Below are 6,810 nucleotides of genomic sequence, written 5' to 3'. Positions count from 1 at the left end.
CCTAAGATACTGTATAACGTCTTTGATCCATTAAGAATAAGTAGGAGGAAGTGGGTCTTAACAACCAAACAATATGTTGCAATTATAATTATTTAGCCAGACATCGTCAGTGCAACACCAAATAATACATTATAAGGGAGGTAATCTATATAGGGAGTAATCCATAGATCAAAAACAGATTTCCAAAAAAAAAGGTACTCTTGGACATGTTCAAAACAGTTGTAATAAGCTTGCAGGGGCTTGTGTGTACCTGCTGCATGTAGGATCCAGATTTTTTCTAAGTTTGGAATGTTTACACCAGTAAAGTTGATGTACTACTTTGAGATGTATAACCACATGTAGTCAAAAATTTCCGACAGATTTCTTCTGCAATTTGGTCGTTTAAGTCTTCTTCCCATCTGCTTGCAAGATAATGTGAAGGTGTCAAATTATGTGAAATAAGACTACATGTGTTACTTTTAGTGTGCTTAGAGTCTGTCCTAAATTTGAAGATTGAGTTCGGCATGGGAAGCAGTCGAAATGTGAGACTTTATCAGTTTCACCAGTTGCTCAAAGGATACTGTAAAGTGCAAATGACTAACCTATATACTGCTGCCAAACTTTCAGTTATTAAGCAACAAAATAACTTTTGCTATTAAGAGATGGGTTTTTCCAACATGAATCTGAAGCAAAATAATGCAGGTAAGGAGGTAGGAACACAGGAGGAGCTTTTTAAGATTAGCCATTTAGGGGCATTAAAATCATCTGTGTTCATCATCCAGTACATAAAAGCCCCAATGTTGGCTGCCTAATAGTAGTATCTGAGATTTGGGAGTGGCACACCACCCTGAAGGCAGGGCTTCTGTATATGCTTCGATTTGTTTGTTCCAGATGAAGGTTGATAATGTATGGAACTGAAAAAAAGAAACCAAGGGCAAAAAGTTGGCTGTGTAAAGAGCTTTTGTTACATGTGATACAAATTCCCAGGTACTTAAACATCCCTGTACAAATTTTTAATGGAACTGAACTAAAGGAGGTGCTTTTAACAATTGCGTTAATCTAAATCAACTCGCTTTTAGAAAGGTTTATTTTGTAATTTCATAGTTTGTTAGAAAGATGTCCATCAGTCTAGGAAGGCTTGACAGAGGGTCTAATATGTACAGCAATAAATCATGCATATAAAGTGCACATTTATGCTTCTGGCCTCCATGTAATTTCCTTTGACATGAATATCCTGTCGTAGGGCTAGTAGTAGTGGTATGATAACGACAGCACAGAAGAGAAGAGACATCGGGCAGCCTAGCCTTGTACCTCACCGCAGTCTGAAGTAAGCAGATGGGTTGATTTACATACAAACAGCCATTAGGGAAGATAATGAAGTCTTAATATAGGTTGTAAATGTTGTACCAAATCCAAAGTTTTCCAGGGTGTAAAAGAGATAATCCCACTCCACCAGATCTAAGGTTTTTAAGCATTAAATGATTAAATCTTTGGAATGATAGCTGAAGAGGGATTGTAAAGGATATTTATTACTCATTAAAACTGAATACCTGTTCTCCATAAAGCCTGTTGGTATTTATTACTCTGATTTTCTTTGTGAAATCAAAAACAAGCAATTCATGAAAAATTACATTTTGAGATGTAGTATGTCCACACGTTCAGAAACTGTCACACTGACAAGTACAACATCAAACACCCTCTAGAGTGGCAGTACACAACATGGTAACACAAAGCTAAAGTTCGCATGCATATTCCCCCACTGCTAGTATAACTGATGTTTCCTTTTCAAACATTTATCAGAATTAAACACCGAAGAATAAAGACCTCTCATGTCTCCAGCAACCCAGATCAAATAGGCTAATTAACCTAGGTTAGTTTAAGAATAGCAAAATTAACTGCCATAGATGTGTTTTAAACAAAGCGGACAGACAGAACAAACAAAAAAGCTGTTCCAGACTGAAGAAATTCTGTTTGGAACAATGGACGTTTAGTCCATTTACATGCCAGGGGAAGTTGGGGAAAATACTGGCATGTCTGAAATAAATGCTCCATATAAATGCTCCATTAGCAAATATGCTATATACAGTGGTTTATTTAAAGTGAATAAACACTTAAAGTGTTGCTTTAACTCAAGGATGTCCACATTTTTGGGGTTGAGATATACCTTTTCCCTGTGGACAGGCCATTGTGACTTAACAAAAAAGTTGGTCTCAACCAATTTTAAAAGCTGAAAATTGATAGGCTATTTCAATATAACAATTTAACAAGCTGATTGTGAACAATGTATTGGGTGCCTCTGCTTTAACTCCAACAGTGTTCAATTATGGCAAGATGGACTTTGGTTATATACACTCAGAATTAATCCAACAAGAATTAATCCAGAATTGTCTTGCTGGAGAAATACTGCCTGGGTCATTACATACATGCCACCAGAGTCAGAGGACAGGCTTCTTTGTTCATACTTGCTTTCACACATTTGCTCCTGAAGATCTCCTTTCTGCTAAGTTTATACTATTTACAGTCTACAACAGGTTATAATACTGAGAAGCACCATAAACTCCTTTCCAACTGTTAAAACTGCCCTTATCACTACAACATAAAGCCTCTCTGAGAAGAAAAAAACCCCACACACCCCTGCCCCACACACATGTTTGAATCTACATGGCTCTCATTAGCTATATCATTAAATGTTATACTTTAATGTCCTGCAAGCCCTAGAACATCCGCCCTTGGGTAACAGTTGAAACAGGCTGTACGGAAAGGTTAGAGGGTTATCCATACAAATGCAACGATGAAAACTGCTTATAATCTATACAGGCATACACATTTCTTAAACATTAACTATTTAGTTTTTCTCTTTTGTGAAATGTCTGTTCACGTTTCTGTCTCTAATTATTAATTTTACATTATTCTTAAACCTATCTGAACATCTAAACGGTCTTCCAGGGGTAAACACTAACTGGTTTATATCTTGTCATATTGCCTAGCAAGACATCAGCAAGGGAGCCACAGCAAAACGTTTCACACACTGAATGAATAACTAGCTAGATTAAGACAATCAGTAATAACAATAAGAAAACTAAATCTGTCGGTAAATTAAAAACAACCATACCTTGCAGACATTACACTTTTATTAGCTAGCTAAAATGTAAAATATTTATTCTAATAACATGACGCAAGACTATAGGTACACAGCTAATGACTTGGAAGTGTTTATGGCTAAGCTATTTCGCTAGCTGACGGTTACTGATGGTCTGGAAGGAAACAACAGTTATAGCTAACGTCAACCCAAGTTAAATACTGGCTTGATATCTTGTTAAGTAACTGACATCTAGCTACATCATTTAACAGCGCCACTGTAAAGGCCAAATTTCTCTAACAAAGGAACTGTTTTGTGCCAAATAGGTTAGCTAGATGGCGAAAATTTGCCGAGACGTAAACGTGGAGGCACAAAAATCTAATAGCTGGTTATTCGGTTTGCTGTAATGACTCAAGACTGCTAACCCTAACCCTCTGACAGCAAACCTACTTGCTAGCTAGCCATCTGACCTAACTAAGTATAAAATCCGACAGTTATGAGGTTACATTCAGATGGAAACTTGTAATTTAAGGTGAAGGAAAGCGCATCGCAAGCGTCAGCTATTTAGCTAATACTTAAATATTAGGTAACTATCCAGGCTGGCCAGCCAGTTAGTTAGCCAGCGTAGCTACCCTGTTTCTAGACAGCTAAACAGCGAGCGCTAGCTTCTAGGCCGTAACGGATCTGAACAGCAAGAGTTTAGCAGCAAGCTAGTGAGAGCGGCTTTAAGGTGCTAGGTTAGCTATCTGAACGGATGGATGGATGCCTAGCCAACCTAGCTAGCTAAGCTAGCCAACTAATGTTAACAAAATGGTAACTACACTGAGAGGTCTAAACGAAACGTGCGTCACTCAGTATAACAGCATGTATATCGAGTATTTAATTACACCGTCCACACGCTTACCTTTGATGGTGTGATCTTCATTTAAAGTCCCAGATTTAGTAACGGTAAAGCCACTTATCCAGCTTCTGTAACGTTAGCAACGATACTTCCAAAGACACAGACACCCAGATTTCCAATCCGGATGTAGCCAACGGTGGCTAAACTAGCTATCCGGATAGCTAACCTAGCTAAACGGCCCTTATTGCAACTAACATGCACCAAACATGGCAGCCCAACCTGATTTTCCGAATGTCAGTCACTGTTTGTGGTTACGTCCACGACCAGCCTGGCGCACAACTTTTAAAACAGCAGCTATGAAACCTTAGCTAATGCTAGGTCGGAGATTAACGAGTGTGGCTAACCAGCTAGCTAGTAGGCTAACCAGCTACGTACACCGCTGCTCTTCACATAAGAACACACTCAATGTCCACACTAGCCCAACACAGACAACAGATTACAACACCCTCAGAGCTCCCCATCAATAATAGCACATTTCTCATACGACATGCTCTCAAAATGCATCTCTATAAAAGTATCACTTTTCTATGAGATTTTATGTCAATGTTCACAAAATGGCGCGCGCTCCAGCCCTGCGCGAGCCGGCCCGGTAGAGCCGAGACTCGGATAACTAACGTTAGCTACGGCGGCTCGGCGCCGTCTAACCTACTCCTACCACTCCGCACGCTTGTTTGCTAATTTTCCTCCGTTCGTTACAGTCCAAGGGTCTCGTCCCGAGAAACTGTCACTGATGGGAATATATGACTGCATTATTCCGGCGGGAAGCGAAAACATTTGAAAGATAAAAAAAAAAGCCACCGACAAAATGGCGACAGCCTGTGCTGTTACTATGGAAACTGTCAATCAAACTGTAACGTACCCGGATGGAGTGGTGACGCTTGAAAACAACGTGACTCGCGGTCATAAGCTGCCAATCAATGAGATCATTTGAAGAAGTCAGTATTCTAGTTATCACGCCTCGTATTAGTCCCTTATTCAACTCCTTTGTGTCTAAAACGAGGATAAAAGAGGATAAAGATGATAATCAGCAAAAGACAGAGGCCACACTTAAGCAGCCCAAATGCACAGCCTACCCTTACAGACAGACCAGTTACTTTAAACAGCTGAACAATGACCCAAGGTAAAAGGGAGATAAGCCAAGACCCTAAACCACTCACAGTATCTCACAATCAGCGTGGCATTACTCACACAGCATACACTGGCATTACTGTAGAGCTTATGGGTGAAGATTGTTTTGGTGTAAAACACATGCTCTGATCTAGTGTGGTAGCTAAGCAGGTTTGTGCCCCACAGCCAAGAATTCTGGGTCTATTAAATTTTTTATTGCTCATCTGGCCTAAAAAATACAGGGAAAGAAAAACAAAAAGAAACCACCACGGATTGGCATAGATGTATTAACTTATCTTTTCTCCACAATTTAAGTTTTTTTTTTTGTTGTTGTTGTTTAATTCTTATTTATTTATTTGAACAATGTTCTAAAATCTTGATTTTGATGGAAACAATATATGTAATTGAGGTAGGCTGACGACGCTATATGATCATGCATGGTGAAGGACAGCACCACGGAGGAGGCATCTTTCCCATTAGAAGTTCAACTGGACCTAACAGCTCACTGGTGGCTCAATGAGTGGTTTAGACTTGATTTCAGCTTTGAGGGGACACTGCTCACACCACCCAGCCCAACACACCGTATGACTAGTGTGAGCAGGAGTTATTAGAGGGAGTGCAGATCGACTGACTGTGGTTACTCACCTGGAATCTTCTTTATATATCTCTTCGGGACAAGGGAACATGGGTGAGATGCAGATGAACAGGCACATCCAGACATCGTTAACCAGGTCTCATCAGTGTCTTGATATATTAACACGTCAGGTTTTTTGCTAAGTCCAGGTTAGATTTATTTATATTACTGTCCTGATTTTTGCATTTTGATTTATTGATGAATGCTCCACAATGACACTCTCTCTCTCTCTCTCTCTCTCTCTCTCTCTCTCTCTCTCTCTCTCTATATATATATATATATATATATATATATATATATTACTGAAACAGAAAGTAAAAAACTACAGTCAGTATTTACAATTTTCATGGTTAGTCATCCTCTTTGGTCTAATTGGTGGTTTAAATGCACAATAAAGAAACTGTTAGTAGAGTCTGGCATGCTATCCACTAATATAAAAGACCAGCAGTAACAGATACAATATCACATTTTTACTGCCTGCAACAAAATACCATAATTTATCTTTATTTTTATTTATTTATTTTTAAAAATGTGTTTTATTTATTTTATTTATTTGAGAATGTAACAATAGGCATGATAAATCATGGCTGAACGTTAAGAGCATAAATAGAACACAAAAATAACAAAACATTTGTAATATTTACACCTTTAACGCATTCATACTAGAACAGATTGTTCTGCTTCTGCCAAAAAAAGTACAAATAAACCAGTATCTTACTAAAAACACAGAATTAGGAAATATTTCGTACCACTACTGTTATGTGGGATCAACTAGGGCAACAGCCAGTTTACCTGTGAACTGCTCACATTAAGTTTTTGAACAAAATCAAAAGTAAATACAGGAGGTTACATGGTTCACAAATGAAAAAGGTCAGTATCCCACTTTATTATTTAGTTATATGCTGGCACAAGTTTGAGATCAGAACAGTGTTTTCCTTAAATTTTTATAAGATAAAAGTCACTGCTGTAAATTGGTAACAGGAAGCATGTTACAGAGATGAAGTTCAAATCAAATCACTAATGTTTTTAGTTTTTAGTATTTGTCAATGGTGCTTGGATACTGATCCAATAAAAGTGGATTTTAGAAATGATTCACAGGAAACATATCAA

At 38.3% G+C, this 6,810-nt stretch overlaps 1 protein-coding gene across 1 annotated transcript in view; it reads right to left on the bottom strand.

Annotated features, from left to right (window-relative positions):
- Window positions 1-4,764, bottom strand: part of dyrk1ab (dual-specificity tyrosine-(Y)-phosphorylation regulated kinase 1A, b) — a 21,723-nt gene extending 16,959 nt beyond the window's left edge. Inside the window, exon 1 of the mRNA XM_035534108.1 lies at window positions 3,963-4,764. The gene's annotated coding sequence lies outside the window, so the exon portion shown is untranslated. The remainder of the gene's footprint in view (window positions 1-3,962) is intronic.
- Between the last annotated feature and the right edge of the window lie 2,046 nt (window positions 4,765-6,810).

Source organism: Electrophorus electricus, chromosome 15, assembly GCF_013358815.1.
Source record: "Electrophorus electricus isolate fEleEle1 chromosome 15, fEleEle1.pri, whole genome shotgun sequence".
NCBI lineage: Eukaryota > Metazoa > Chordata > Actinopteri > Gymnotiformes > Gymnotidae > Electrophorus > Electrophorus electricus.
Note: the sequence above shows the minus strand (reverse complement) of the source record. Positions and strands in the feature narration are given on the sequence as shown.